The sequence below is a fragment of the Psammomys obesus genome, unplaced genomic scaffold (genome assembly GCF_907164565.1).
Source record: "Psammomys obesus unplaced genomic scaffold, mPsaObe1.curated_primary_1811, whole genome shotgun sequence".
NCBI classification, from domain to species: Eukaryota; Metazoa; Chordata; class Mammalia; order Rodentia; family Muridae; genus Psammomys; species Psammomys obesus.
Window position 1 is genome coordinate 1,543,168 of NW_026594462.1, and position 16,459 is coordinate 1,559,626.

Here is a 16,459-nt window from a genome sequence, read left to right on the forward strand (position 1 = left end):
TTTTTTGTTGTTTTGTTTTTTTTTTCCCCCATGTATAGTGATCTACTGAAATGTACCTTTAGGTTCTAAAGTTCAATGACATAAATCCTTGTTTCTCTGTTCACTAGGCTCCTTAGTTTACACCTATCTAACAATACTTAAACTAGCAAGTTTGGAAAGATAGGATTAAAAAAAAAAAAGATCTCAGTTAGGTAGAGTGCCTGCCTAGCAAGCACAAAGCCCTAGGTTCCCTCTCCAGCACTGTACAAATCAGGCCTGTTGGTGTGTGCCATCACCGGGGGAGAGGGGGGTGTCAGAGATTCAAAGTCTAGGCCAAGCAGATGGGTCAGCGGGAAAAGTCCTTGCTGAACTTGCAGAACCCAAGTTCAAGTCTCCAGAATCCAAGCACACCTGGGAGCTATAGCACACACCTCAAATCTAGATGCTCATAAGCCAAGACAGAAGGTACAGACAAGAGAACACCTGAAGGCTCTGGGTCAGCCTGGTATACAGAGCAGCTAAGGACAGCAAAAGGATCCTGCCACAAACAAGGTGGAAGGACAGAATCAGCAGCAAGAGTCTCCTCTGACTTGCACACGCATGCTGTGACAGGCAAGGAGCCACACTCAGACAGGAACACATACATGTACTCAGCCATATACAAGAAATTCAAAGTCATTGTGGGATTAACAGGGACTTCAAGGTCAGCCTGAGCTACAGGATAAGTGAACGAATGAATAAAAAAGAATAATAAAACGAATGAATAAAAAAATATATAGCTACATACATAGATGATAGACAGACAAAAGTGTACCAAAAGAACCTTTCCTACCAAGCATATAATCTTGACAGTCTCCCCCTTCAGGAATCTGAAAGGCCAGTCGTAACATTTACACACTTAACTGCTCTGTATAGAACATGATGTCAAAGCTTAAAATTATCTATTGTACTGTGAGGGAGGAGGGCAAGTAGCACGTATCACACATGTGTGTAAATTGTCACATAGAAAATGAGCAGCTGAGTCTGGCGGTGGTGGCACATGCTTTTAACCCCAGCACTTGAGAGGCAGAGGCAGGTGGGTCTCTGAGTTTGAGGCTAGTTTGGTCTACAGAATCAATTCCAGGACTGTGTATAGCCTTGACTACTTATACACACTGGGACAATTTCTTTGGACCCACAGCAAGACAAACATCATGATGAGAGTGCTTTTACTTACTTGTTTATTTGTTTTGTGCGTGTGTGGGCATTCACATGGCATGTGTAGAAGTCAGAGGATAACTTGTATGAATTGATTTTTTTTTTTTTGTTCTACCATGTGGGCCCTGGGGATTGAACTCAGGTCATCTCACTGGCTCCATGTTCATAGTGTTTTTATAAACACAATGAGATATTTTAGGGATAAACTCAAGTTTGAAAACCAAATTTGCTTTTTCCCCCTTATACACATAAGTAGAACGTGTGTTCTACTTATACACACAAATAGGAAGGAAAGAAGGAAAGAAGGAAGGAAGGAAGGAAGGAAGGAAGGAAGGAAGGAAGGAAGGAAGGATGGAAGGAAGGAAGGAAAGAGAGAGAGAAAGAAAGAAAGAAAGAAAGAAAGAAAGGAAGGAAGGAAGGAAGGAAGGAAGGAAGGAAGGAAGGAAGGAAAGGGAGAATGAGCAACTGAATATGTGTAATAGTAGTTCTTCAGATCATTTGCTTATCTTAATAGTATGAAAATTCAGAGACATGTTCATAGATGCAATGAAAGGAGTTCACATCAGATCAGCAGCGCTTTGCTAAGCCTTGTCAGGGTTTGGACCATAAATGTCTCCCGCAGCTTGTACGATGAAGACTCAGTTCCTGGATGGTGGTGTTACTGGGATGTGCAGGCACTGCCAGTTAGGAAAAGATGCTGCTTTGGATAACTGGAGGGATGCTCTGAGTGTACTTGGCGCTGGTCTCTTCCTCTTCTTGTCTCTCCTCTATTCTTCCTTCCTTTTCCCCCCATCCACCCTCTCTCTCCAGCTCCCTCTCTGTTTCCTAGCTGCCATGAATCACCAACATGAAGCCACAACTGGAAAATTCTAAACCATAACTGTTTTATGCACATAATTATTGAAAATATTACTTATAAAAAAACTTTCAGTTATATGTTCTAAGGCTCATATGCAGGGGGAAAAAGCAAATTTGGTTTTCAAACTTAAGTTTATCCCTAAAATATCTCACTATGTTTATAAAAACACTATGAACATGGAGCCAGTGAGATGACTCGGGGGGGGGGGGGACGGGACGCTGCTTTCTACCAAGCCTGATGACCTGAGTTCAATCCCCAGGGCCCACATGGTAGAACAAAAAAAAAAAAAAATCAATTCATACAAGTTATCCTCTGACTTCTACACATGCCATGTGAATGCCCACACACGCACAAAACAAATAAACAAGTAAGTAAAAGCACTCTCATCATGATGTTTGTCTTGCTGTGGGTCCAAAGAAATGGTCCCAGAGACTATAGAGTGCAACCATGAGCCAACATAACTTTTTCCTCCTTATAACCTGATTATTTCAAATACTTTGTCACAGCCGTGGAATGCTAAGACATGCCTTGAATATTTTTGATGCTCTTCTTAAAATCAGGATTGCATTTTGAATACTAAAGGAAAATCCAGATTAAAAACAGATTGATAACCAATCAATGACACGTTCACGCTTGACTCACAGGCCTAAGTGGTATGCATTGAACAACCAGGCTGAAGAAAGGGGTGTGAGTAAGAACACTGAGAGCCTCTGACAGCTAGCTAGATACGTTGGGCTGGAGCCAGAAGGATACCTACCTTTTCGTAATCCAGGCATTCTTAGAAATTGTGTGGCCTGAACAAGGCAACTTGGTATGTTATTAATTCATTGCTGAGGTATCTGCAGCCATATTATAAGCGTACAAACTGTATATGCATACATTTACACAGGCATCTAAACGGCACGGGTTGGCATTCCTTATCCAGTGTGAGAAGAACCAGAAGTCTTCCTGATTTTGGAATGTTTAAACATACACAGTAATACCTTGGGGAGAATGTTGGTCCTCACCAACATTCAAACACTTAATTCATTATTTTTCATAGACAGTTTACCTGTATAACCTACAGGCTATTTTATACAATATATTTAACAGTTTTGTACATGTAACAAAGGTTCATGGCATGGAATTTTCCACTCTTGGCTTCATATTGGTGCTGAACCTGTTTAGACTTTCAGGCATTTCAAGTCTTAGATTTTCAGGTTAGCACTCCAACCTGTATGTGCTAAGTCAGTACCCATACATTTGAGCCTTTCCAACTCAGATATTGTAACGTATAAGTGTTAAAGCTGAACTAGTTGCTTGCTATTGGGTAGAATCTCTATGAGGAGACACTGAGCCTGGGGTATTTGGAATTACGTTAGGGTGAGATTAAGCTTCGCTGCCAACTTCATTAGCTTTGTAACCACGATGGGAACACACTATTTAAGGTGAGGGACCCTATTTAAGCACTATGTGAAAGGTTTAACTGAGCAAGGAAGACTCAACCCAAAGCATGGACTGCAGCATTCCCTGGGCTCAAATTCTGCCTGAAGAAAAGACAGGAAGCTGAGCCTCAGTGACCATGTGACAGCCACTTCACATCCCTGCCACTTTCCCCTTCGTGACAGACTTTATTCTCAAACTGCGAGCCAAGTTGCATTAGTTGGGTGTTTTGTCAGAGTGATGAGAAAAGTAACTAATACAATCAAAGAAGAAAGGAGAAGAGCTAATAGATGAACAAGAGGTGCTAACGCTTAACATTAAAGTAATGAGTCTTGTGCAAGGCAAAGGGGAAAAGAAAATGGAAGTTGCATCTGTGGGCAACCTGGAAAAGAAGGACTAAGATGGAAGGACATTGTGTCCTCACAATGCAGCTTGCTTTTCCATTTGCCCTCGGACCGAGTAATTTGTGGGACATAGGATGGGGTGCTTAGGAAGCCAGAGCCATGGGGTCATCTATCCATGCATCACACTGTTTCTATTTCAGGCCATAAATTTCATGCTCAACTCTAATAGAATCCTGCATTTGCTCCCTACTAGTGGTGATGGAGGCCAGAGCCAAAGCATGGGAAGTATCCAAAGAAACTCATCATCTTTAAAGCAAGGGAAAAAAAAATAGCTTTGGTATCTGCTCTCCCTGCCAGTGGTCCATTAGGACCAACTTCATCAGGGAAGGAAATCATGCTGTTAAGTCAAGATAGTGCCCACTGTGAGACAGAATCTGCAGCCACTGCAACTTCCTCCAGGTACGTGTTATTTTCTGTTGGAAAAGAGACACGTTTGGATTTTTAAATTCTGCAAATTTCTACTAAGTTATTATCGTGGGTCCCGAATATATTCATTTGCCCACAAGTTATTCAGGCAGATGAGCTTTGAAAAGTATCCTAAGCTAGGGAAGAAAATATTTTCTCATGTTTAAACAGACACACTTGAAAATTAAATGTCACTCACATTTATTCTCTCCCACTCCCCACACTCCAGGATTGGGCTCTATTACAGCCCCATAACCCTGGAGTATTAAGTAAACCAAGCTGCTTGATTCTGCTCAACAATAATCACTAGCTTTGCTTCTTTATTAGTGGTTTTATAAGAGAAACTATTTTTTTTGTAATGAAAAAGTTTGCTTCAGGCTCAATTCTTGCATACCAAGCTTCAGTTTGTGGTGAAACTCAGCAGTCTCAGTATGAACCCTCGAATGTTGGGAATACAGTGATGGAAAGGCTGACACATTAGCCACAGCTGGCGCTGCAGAAAAAAAAATCTTTCAAATATGTTCATCCCTCCCCTATGAGGTCAATCCCCGGAGCCTAGAATTTTGTGATTTTTCAACCATAAAAACAGAATGCACCAGCAGCGAAAACCATGTTACCAGCTAAAAAGGTTGACCTCGAACTAAAGGCATTTGGTGTTGACTAAAAAATGCATGCTGAAAAAGAACTTGTCAGGTGTGTTACTGGAAAGAGATAGAAAGAGTCACATAAGGGAAAGCATCATTCCTAACAACAGAGAGAAGAAGGACAGACAGAAAAAAGCTGTAGGGTCTGGCAGGTAGGAGTAAATGGCTCGACAGAGACAACCTGTTTGTGTTGAAGTCTACATAGTATCTCTGAGTTCACACTGAATGGAAGTCACAGCAGGAAAAACAGCTATGAGGCAATGGCAAACTCCCACTGAAGATACCCAGACGGTGGCAAAGGCTGACAGGTGTGAACTGTTTAGGGAAAAGACAAAGCAAGGCTGAGCAAAGAAGCAACTCATTTGGGGGTCATCATGGTCAGTAGACCTCATCAACATCGTCGTTTCTGTAACCGGCCTGCCTTTGTAGAGTGGCAGCTGTTGTCAGGCATTACCAGCTCCTCTGCATTCCATAAGCCATGTCGCTGTTCTCTTTCAGGAGTCCTCCCGGTCCCAAGGCAGGAACAAGCCGCAGAGAAGATGCATGCTGCTGTATTTCACCAAGCGGTACAGTTTCTCACAGTACACCCAATTAAGCCTATTCAGCAAAGACACGTAACCACTTTCCCTTGATGCGGATTTCCCAAGGCAACTTGTCTTTAGCAAAACCTAAAGTAGGTCCTCAGTAGTTTGGGACTAAAATTGCTTAGAAAGAGGGTTTTAAAAAATAATTCCAAACACACACACACAAAAGAGAGAGAAAGGGGGAGGGAGGTGATTGGTTCACCTACATATGCATAGGTATGCCTATACATATATACCCCATATATAGACAGATGCTCAGTTGGGTGTATCTATAGTATATACTGTATGCATACCCATGTATACACATACATGCTTTAATGAAAGTGTTATCTTATATCTTATACAAGTGAAGACTATCCTAATTCATTCAAGGCCGTCCTCTTCAACTACAGACAGACATCCAGTTACATTAACTGACATGATCTTTCTATTTGATGATGCTGCAAAGGCACTTTATCAAAATTCAATAGGAAAGCTACTCCTGATTTTCAGTATCTTTTCCTAGGCTAGTGTTAGGTAGTCCAGTCCTTTCTCATGACCCTGGGCAGGGGCAGTTGAGTCATAGATCCCAGCAGACCAGGCAGTCAGAAAGTGATACAATGAGCGCTGTGCAGTTTGTCTGGCCATGCTGTTCTGCAGATTCGACACACTGATATGTTGAGGGAGTGGCGGACCTATGACATAAGTAACTAAGTCTCCCACAAGAAGTTTAATAGTTCCCAAGCTAAAATTAGAACCAACACTTACAACATGCTTTCTAAACTAGCCATGGTGGCTGTGCCTAGAATCCCAGCACTGAGAAAGCTGAGGCGGCACTGAAAGAGGCCAACCTGGTCTACATAGCATGTTCCAAGACAGCCTGGACCCTTAAAAATTAATTTACTGACCAAATGCCTCACCATGACACTTCTACTCACTTCTAAGCTATCACAAAAATCTACTCGATATCTACTTTCTTTACAAATTTTACCTCTTGTGCCCACTATGGCACTTGGCAAAAAGTACATTAGCATATCCATATTTATTGCTACACTCTTCAGCCATAAAGAAAAAAAAAATTACAGCCTTTTTTTTTTTTGAGAATAGATGAAACTAGGGATCATTGTGTTCAGCACGATAAGCCAGACTGAGAAACACAAATATCACATGAAAGAATATCTTGTACGCAAGCTTAAATTTAGTCTTAAGGTTAACTTCCCATTTTGAAAGAAGGGGACCAGCAGGAAGGCATATGAAAAGGGTAAGAAGTAAGAAGATGAGTATAATCAAAGCACATCATATATACATGTATAAAAATGTCATAGTGAAATTTACTTTATTTTACAATAAATACATGTTAATAAAAAAAATCATGGAGAAGGCTAGGGACATGGCTCAGCAATAGAGTACCTGCCTAGCATACACAAAGCCCTGCGTTCAAACCCAAGTACTGTAAAATATATATATAAATAAATAAGTAAATAAATAAATAATATTAACTCATAAGAGAAGAGGGGGTTTATAATGAATATATATTAAATGCACAGATGAATCACTTCTTCTACAAGAAAAACAAAGAACTACTATACATCCACAAATAAGACATTTCACCCCAGTACTGCTATCTGCTCTTCCTCCCACACACTGACTTTCTTTCCAAAGCCTTGTAAACACTGATTTTCTCTACAACTCACAAAAATGTTGCTTCCTCTAGGCATACACTTTCCCTGTGGGCCACAGGAGACACACTGTCCTCACCTTGCATGGTGGTAGTATGACACTAGCCCAGCTCCCCACTGTTTTGGAAGTTAGTATAACGGCAGATAACTGGGAAGCTCAAAGAGCATATCTGAATATTTCATAAATTCTGTCTCCCTACATCTTCTCCTACTCTTTCAGTAAAGATGACAATGGAGGTATGATCGCCAGTGCTGGTGTATTCTCATGGATCCATGGGCTCGGACACCGCCACCTTTCTCCATTCCTCATTAGGCAATGCAACTCTGTGTTCTTTCTGCTCCCTAAATGTGCCATTAGCTGAGGGGGAGCTGAGAGAGGCATGTGCACAGTCAGGCCACTTCCTGGGAGAGACTAGCCTCACACTACCATCAGGTAAGGACCAACACTGCAGAGGGACCCTGTCCTGACTGTGGGAAAAGAAGTGTGTACACAAAGCTATTCAGCCACAGGGCTGGAAGAGAATCAAAACAAGCCAAGGCTTAATTAGTGCTGACGATTTCCCGGCCGGGATCCATGTCAGAGGTCAAGCTCTAAAACCATTACTAAGGACAGCAAGTCCATTCCAGAGACACAGAGCTGGGGAATTTTAGAATTCTTCATATAATCCTTCATGTTAGTCAGTCTTCCCAGTCTCTCTCTCTCTCTCTCTCTCCTCTCTCTCTCTCTCTCTCTCACACACACACACACACACAACTGAACTCCAAGCCCTGATAAAGCCACATATTTCCCATTCTCTGCTGCTCAACTCTCCTCCCTTCTATAAATTGAATTAATGAGGAGTTTCCTAAAAGCATACATTCTCTTAAAGGCTCTGTTATTTTTGAAGTTAATGGCTTTGACAAGGAGCCAGGCCAAACAGTCCCAAGCAGCAATAACTCTTACAATAGCTCCAAAACTTACCCTCAAATGTCACTGAGTCCCTGTGCTGATCTTTCCTCCCCTTTGATTATTGTTCATTGCTTTCCTCCCTCCCCTAACATTTTATAGAGAATTCAAAGGCATCAAAGAAACCAGCTAAGGACGTGAAGACTGGGAGCCATGTTCAATTTCAATGTTACGATTTTGCCTTTGCCTTCTCCAACACATTCTAAACCAAAAACACAATCACATAGGCTATGTCACACAAATCAAGACAGCAAAATACACCTAATGAAAAAAGGAGAGGGGCATTTCTCATGTTTATCTAATTCTCAGCATACATATTTGTCATGTATGATAGGCTAATGAATTTTTTACATTTTAAAAACCTGTATCATCATTACAATTATTCATGTCTGTGTGTAAGTTCAGAAGCATGGCACAGAGTGAATACCAAAATCAGAGGACAAGTTTCGGAAACCGTAGGTTCTCCCCTATAGTGTGATCTAGGGATGGAACTGGGGTTAGCAGGTTTGTGCAGCAAATGCAGCCCCGGGCTACCTCTGAGACCCCAGGTTAATTTTTTTTACATGTTGAGCAAGCAAACATCATCAAGCAACACCCCACAAAAGCACCTGCTTCCTATCACCTTTCTGAACTAAGACACAGTGAGACGATGAGCAAGACAACGAAGAGATACAAACAGAACTACAGAAAGCCCAGTGGGCATTCTGTCTCCAAAGGATGTTAATGCTCGAAAAGTATCTCCACACACATGCCCTCATTTCTACATACACAGCAGGTTAAACACACTCACACAATAAACTTTTTCAAAGTTTATTCTTTTCAGGTCCTTTAAGGCTAAAATGGGGGAGGGGCAGATACATGTTTATACATGGGTTCCTCTCCCTGAAACTATAACTTAAAATAGCATTTTCTGGAAAAAAAAAATTATGCAAATTTCTGTGTCTGAGAAATGTTCTAGAAAACTGGGCTGATACACAAAAGTTTAGTACACATATTCACATAGTAGAAGCAGAAAAGAGAAAAACACAAGGCACAGAAAGTTTCAGAGCCGGAGACTCACAGGGTTTGGTCAGTCAGTCAGCTGGTGCACAAGCATAATATAAGTTTAAAAAAAAAAATCTACACTTGATTTCCCAAGAATACGTGTGAAAAGGCTTGGCATGGTGGCACACCTGTGAACCCAGCAGTGCTTGGGAGGCTTAAGACAGCAGCACGGATGCTGTTTTGTCTAGTCCATACGCCTTTTTTTTTTTCCATATGGATAATTATAGAGTTCTATTTCTGAAGAATGTCAAAGCTTGAAGAGCATTTCTGCATACATTACCTCATTCGGCCCATTAACAGACCATGTAAGAGGCATATCGACTTTTCAGATGAGAACATTGAAGCTTAGGAATCTCTGATGACAGTCCAAGTCTAGTTTCTAGTGCTACAACAAATAGCCAAGGCTGGGTAATATATTTTACAAAGAGATTTTCTTTAGTTCTCCATTTAGAAAAGCAAAATATCAGGTAGCTATATCTTTCTGGCCCTAGTTGGTGGCCTTCATGAGACACTGGCATAGAAATGACAAGAGAAGATGGAGAAAATGTAATAAGATACAATGCTAAAAAATCAAAGATCATGATTGCTTTTTTTCCCCATAAAACTTACTTCCACATAAATTCACTCCTTGAAATTGTACCCTCAATGACCTGATTACCTCGAATAAACCCCATTCTACCACCTCCAACATTGCCACACTGGATGCCACACTTCCATCCCACAAAAATCTGGGGAACCCCCACAAACCACACTACACTATACCAGTTGGCCCAGCATACAGCTTCTGACTTCTGGGTGATAGCTTGCATGCATATGCTACCTTCCAACTAATGAGAGTAAAGAGAAGGAGAATTTGCTCTTAGAATGAAAGAGGTTGTTAGAAAGATCGCAGCCAAATTTAAACAGGGAAATAGGTAGTGAGCTTGCTTCGAGACTGGCATAAATAGGGGGCTGGAAAGATTGCTCGTGGGTAGGAGTATATGCGACTTTCACAGAGGACCCTGGTTCAGTTCCCAGCATCCACCTGCAACTCTAGTTCCACGGGATTCGATGTTCTCTTCTGGCCTCTGTGTAACCTGGGTACACAGGCTACGCATGCAAACACTCAACTACATAGACATAACACACACATACAATAAATAAATCTAAAACATTCTGGGATCAGTACAAATACCACTGATATGTTTCCACTGATAATTGTCTTTTGAGTGTGTCTTTGTTTCTACCCAGCATTACAAAGATTTGCCTGGTCCATGGGAAAAGGATGACTCTGACCCTAGATTTGTGATATTGTTGGCTATTACTGAAAGCATCCTTAGTGGAGCACAGCAAGTTTCTTACCAATCCATCTCTCCATAAGGTAAAAATGCCCAGCACTCTACAAGAGGAAAGGTCCTGCCATGCTTAGCGTGAGCTCATCTGCTTCTAGGGTAACTCATGTACACCCCTTTGGGATCAAAGAACAAGCAACCAAATACTAGGAATTTTCAAGCATCCACATTAACCCTGTGGGTCTGTCCCAGCAGCTGTTACTTATTCAATCAAGATGTTTCTTTGGCACTGGCAAGATGGCTCAGCAGGCACAGGCACTTGCTAGGCAAGCCTGATTACCTGAGTTTAATCCCTAGAACCCGTGTAGAGGTGGAAGGAAAATACTGACTCCACAGAGTTTGTTCTCTGACTGGCACATGTGCCCCCGCACACAGCAGCCACACAAAAGATTTATAATAAATAAAAATCTCTAAACAAAAAGCAGATGGGTTTCTTTGAGGGAAGGGTTGGTTTGGGTTTTTGGTTAGTTTTAGTTAAGCCATGCCTCTCAAAAGGGTTTTTTGGTTAGTCTTAATTAAGCCATGCCTCTTCTGAAATCCAGAAGAGCCAAAGTCAAAATGTCCAAAGCTGGGGTATTTTCCATCTACAAACTAGAAAAAACATTTTCAAAAGCTACCATGGTTCCAAGAAATGTCCACCAGTTTGTTCTTCCTTACCACTGTTCTGTACAGGGCCTAGCACACAGTACCTAGCACCCAGCACCCAGCACCCAGCACCCTGTATGTGGTACCCAGCATTCCAGTGATCTTTCAGTACATCATCTGTGAAGCCTCTACAACCTGGCACTCTCTCCAGCCCAGAAACAGAAAAGCAAACTGCTCTGCAGCAAGGGATGAAAACGTCACAGGCTTTTTCTGTTTGCATGCTCGAAGTTCTAGGGGGTTATTCATTTCTAATGGGGACCAAATGACTTCTCACACTTGATGCTGCCAAGACAGAAGGACCAAGACTCTGTTCCCACTGTTCCGAGGGCAACAACACCATGGGTTTAGCATCTGGATGGCATTGCCCACAAGACCAGGAGATGAGCTAGAGATGAGCAAACCAAGAAAATCTGACTCCCACACTGCAGGACGGACTCCTAAAACATTGAGTAGGGAGGATCCTTCCGGTGACCAGTGGTAGACAGAAATAACATGAGAAGGCCTGGGCAGTGGCCCCTGCTTATCACCTCTGAAAGAGCCCTCTCCCATGCCAGCTCCTAGTGGAGGGAACCTCAGTTTGCCAAGAACTTACTGGCCACCAGGAGCTTAGAGGCTCTCCCAACGTTGAAGCAATTCTTCTCCCCACAAGCCTTCAGATGAGGAAGAACAATCAGCCATTTTGACCTGGGATACAAAGAGTCACATGCTAAAAGCAGCTGTAAGGACTTAAGGCGAGCCTCTGTTCCAAGAACTCCATGAATCCCTCCTAAATGTGTGACTTCCTTAGGCCCACATGCCTCGCCCATGCTCACATGAGGACACCAGCCACCACCTTCCATGGTCCCCTTGCCAAACCCAGTTTGTATTCACCTCATGCAACCTCAGACAGGGCTGTCGTGCTCTCAGCTTCATAATGCTGAATTCTGAATTCATCTATCTACCACATCACGTCACCCAGAATGGATAAAGAAAATATGGTAAATATTCACAATGGAGTTTCATCCACCCCTAAGTAAAAATAAAATTATGACATTTCCTGGAAAATAAATGGAGCTGGGATTCATTGTGGTAAGTGAAATTAACCAGACACAAAAAGATAAATATCACATTTTTTCTCTTTAGATAGGAGCTACATTAAAATGTATATGAATGCATACATCCACAGGACATAAAAGTACAAAGGGGACCACAAGATGGGAGGAAGAAAACTTGAAGGGTGGGAGACCGGGGGGAAGGACAATAAGAAAGTAAGAAAGGGTAATGGGATGCATATGACATGAAATCAGAAAGGAGACTATTTGGGAAAGAGAGAAGGGACCAGCAAGGGGAGGGGGGGGAGGTACGGTAAGAGGCAGGAAAAGGCAGAGATGAAAAAAAGCAAAACATAGTGATCTATGTCTGAGAACGCCACCGTGAAATCCATTACTTGGTAAACTAAAAATTTTAATTAAGAAAGAGCCAGATAGGGCACACAGAAAAACAATTACTAAAATATTTTAAATAACGGCACATTTGTGATACAGCAATATATGTATGTGCTATTACATATTAAGTAACCAGACATAATCACAGCTATGCTTTCCAAGTCTTAATGTGTAACCAGGAAATCAGCAAACTAAAAACTACAGGCTGATGGATAAATACAGTTTTATTGAAACACACGGTTGTTTCGTCTACCATAACAGCTGAGTGAAGTATCTGGCCAACAACTTTTCATGACCTAGCCACTTGTCTGTGTCAAAGTAAGTTCTTTCCTCCCGGGGACATGACTCAGTTGCAAAGCATTTGCCTAGCATGCACAACACCTGACTAAAACTCCTGTGACACTACCACAAAGAAAAGTTGGATTCTCCGCTCTGTGCTTTGGCTTCTAATCTCCCACAGACCAGTAATGATGAAGGGCAAGCGCAATCATTCTGCCTCACTGCATGCTGGGAAACTAACCAACAGAGTTCCCCACAGACTGGGCACTGGATGAAGCAATGGGAAGGGGCGCACACTAGCCTTCTTTCCCAACTTAAACCAATGGAGTGGCTTTTCCTGCTCTCCTGTGAGGTGTTCAGCATAAAATAACAAAACTCAGTTTTTCCATAATTGGTTGTGATCTCCAGAACGTCTTACTGGAAACTTTTAGGTTTGTGTCCTTGGGGCTAGCAGGGTAGCTCTTTCCATAGAGTGTTTTCTTGAAATGCACACAATTTGGGTTTGAGCCCCAGTGCAAAGAATAAAACAAATACAAACGGCATGTCTTCACTCCTGCCTCTGAGAAGACCTGCCATTAGAGGGGCCTTGGTTCTCTCAACACTAAAAACCCGGACCTCTTACAGAGATCCATCCTTTGATAACCATCATCAATTTTGCTGCTGAGAATTCCAGTTTTAGAACCTGTAACAATGTTTCTACTCACACTGACTCCCAAGCCCCACCACACACAGCTTTACAGAGGACATTTCCACACCGTGGAATCACATTCAAAAGCTCCTGATGTTAGAAAACACTGAAATGTCAGCCCCGGTCCAAACTGGACATTAGAGGCATGTGGCCTGCTTATCCGGGTAACAGGCACCAGAGGCATGACCCTGCTGAACTCACTGAACTTCTAAGGAGTGAAAGGAAGGAAAGAAGAATGGAGAGACACAGAGAAGCAGGGAGGCAGGAAGTCATGAGCGTAGCGGGGAGAGGAGGATAGGGGCTGAGGATAAGGGGGTAGGGGAGCCGGAGAAAGAAGTCAAACCCAGAAGAAGTCTTTCTATATTGTTGTGTTTGCTGATCTTTTCTGTTCCATTAACATCATGTCAAAATCTAGAAAAAAGACAGAGCCAACTGCTACTTTTGGAAAGGACAATAATGACCCAGGAATACTTGTGTGGTTCTCAAACTTTAACAGGCCTGAGAAAAACCTGAAAGGTGCTTGTTAAAGATTTCAAAACCTCCCCCAGAGGTCTCTGACTCAGCAGGTCTACATTGGGAGCCAAGGATTCACAATCTGATCAAGAGCCACAAGTGATGAGGTACTGGTGGTCCCGGAACCACGCCTCGAGAAAGCCCAGAAGAGAGCTCAGGGCAGCGAAAGAGCCAAGAGGGAGGTGAGCCAGGCCTTTGGAATTTTCAAGTGGCTTAGCAGTGTTTACAGTCTAGCCCATTGCTCCAAGTGTAATGCCTGCTAAGTTAAAAATTCACCAAACAGCCACAGGCAAAAAGAAGGCTCACATGAAAGCCCTGATAACACTAATGGTGGTAATGGGATTTCTTGAAACAGGGCACTGTGTGACCCTAGGAACCTCCTTTTAAGATGTTTGCAGTTCTTGCCTTTTTGCTCCTCTCTTCTGTGGGGTTAGGGGGCTGTTACCTCTGCCCTCCTTGGAAACAGTCTTCCTTTTTCCCTATTAAAACACTGTCTCCCTTTACTTCTGTCCTTGTATAACTTAAAATTTGCAGCTAGGTATGGTAGTGCCTGGCTGGAATCGCAGCACTCAGCAGGCAGAGACAGGAGGACTGACTGCAAGATGCAGGCCACTGAGGGCTGTGGAGGGAGCGGGCTGGAGGCTAGCCTGGGCAACACAGAAGTAAACAAGTGACGGGGGGCAAGGAATGCCATTCAGTGGGTCAGTGCTTGCCTAGCGTGCACGAAGACCTGGGCTTGAGCCCCAGCACTGCATAAACCACGTGTGCCGTTGCAACCTACAATCCCCTCCCGTGTGCTTGGGAGGTGCAAAAGTAGGATCAGAACTTCAAGGTCATCCTTGGGTACATAGCGTGTTCAAAGTCAGCCTGGGCTACATGAGACCCTGCCTTTAAGTATCTCTTATTAAATAATGTTTGGTGCATTGGGGTGCAGCAGTTTTATATTTTGACTACCATACACGGTTTTTGTGGCAAAATGAATGCAAACCCAACATAGGGAAATGGAATAATGAGACAGGGATGAGATTGCCGAATCACACTACACACACGCACAACTGCACATACACTAACAACATGGGCAGCGTAATAGCTTAGTAGTAAAATTAGAGGGAAAAATCTGAAGAAAGGGCTAACAAAATAGCAATAAGAGCTGAAGTGCAGGGAGCACAAAAATAGCCTCAGTGATGTAAAGGTATTACTTAGTGGACTACTACTGTTCCATTAAACATTTATAAGACAGGAGCATTTAGTGAAAGGCTGTCAGAAGCAGGGGCTGGAGCCCACTCTCCAAATTCCCAACTCTCCTCACTAAATCAGGCCAATTTTCCCCACAATCCAAACCAGCTAAAGTAGCCCAGGCTATTTTCTAACATGTGGCTGAAGGACTTTCTATGTTAAGTGCTTTCAGCATGGAGTCTATGCTATAAACGCCCATAAACATTCAGGCAGCTTCGTAAGTAACTCCCCTGCAAGGTCAGACCAATCGGCATTCAAACAAAATAAACATTCCCCATCACGGGCTAGAAACCCTGACAATATTTACTTGATAACTTGACACTCATTTACCTTTCTTTTCTCCCAAAATAACATCATTTAGGAGTTTTTCCTCCCCTGTGACAGGAGATAGTGGTGTTACTAAGGACATAGGAAGATAAGCAAGGGGGAGAGATAGTGAGCCTGGAATTGGAAAGAGCCCACTGAGCCTGGGGAACCTAGCCACTGGGCTAGTCTGTCTCATTGGTTTGCTGGGTCCCACCAACTGTATTGACTATACAATTTATCAAATGCTTGTGTATCTGCCAGGCACAGTTCTTGCCTGCACAGACAGTCGATACCCTTGCCAGACAAAATGCTTATGTTCCAGCAAAAAAGCCAACAACAAGCCAGTCGGCAAATAAACACTTGGGATCAGACAATGTTAAGCTGAGGAAGGAAAACAGGGTGGGATAAAGGGGATCGAAAGGGACAAAGCATATGGGAGCCAAAATGGCATTTTAAATAGAATGGCCAGAGAAAACTTTGGGTTAGATGTAGGATGAATCCAACCATGAGGTACTGCTTACTTCATGTTCCCGTTACATGCCTACGTTCATCAGTGTAAGACACTGTTGCTTACTTATATTTAAGTGAGTCGGTGAGCATCATGGAAACGTAAAGAGAGGCACAAGGCCAAACTAGTACCAGAGTAGTCAAGCAAACAGGAAAGGGAGTGGGGAGACAGACAGACAACAGGCCCTTCATCTGCCCCAAGTATGACAGACATGACAAAAGTTTGTGAAATTGGTCACACAGACCGAAACAATGGATCTGAGGAAGTGTGTTATTTTTTTATGTATATATATATACACATACATATATATGTATATATTTCATTTTACTTAGTTTGTTTAATGTGCATGGGTGTTTAGCCTGTATACTGTGTCTGTGCATCTTCTGC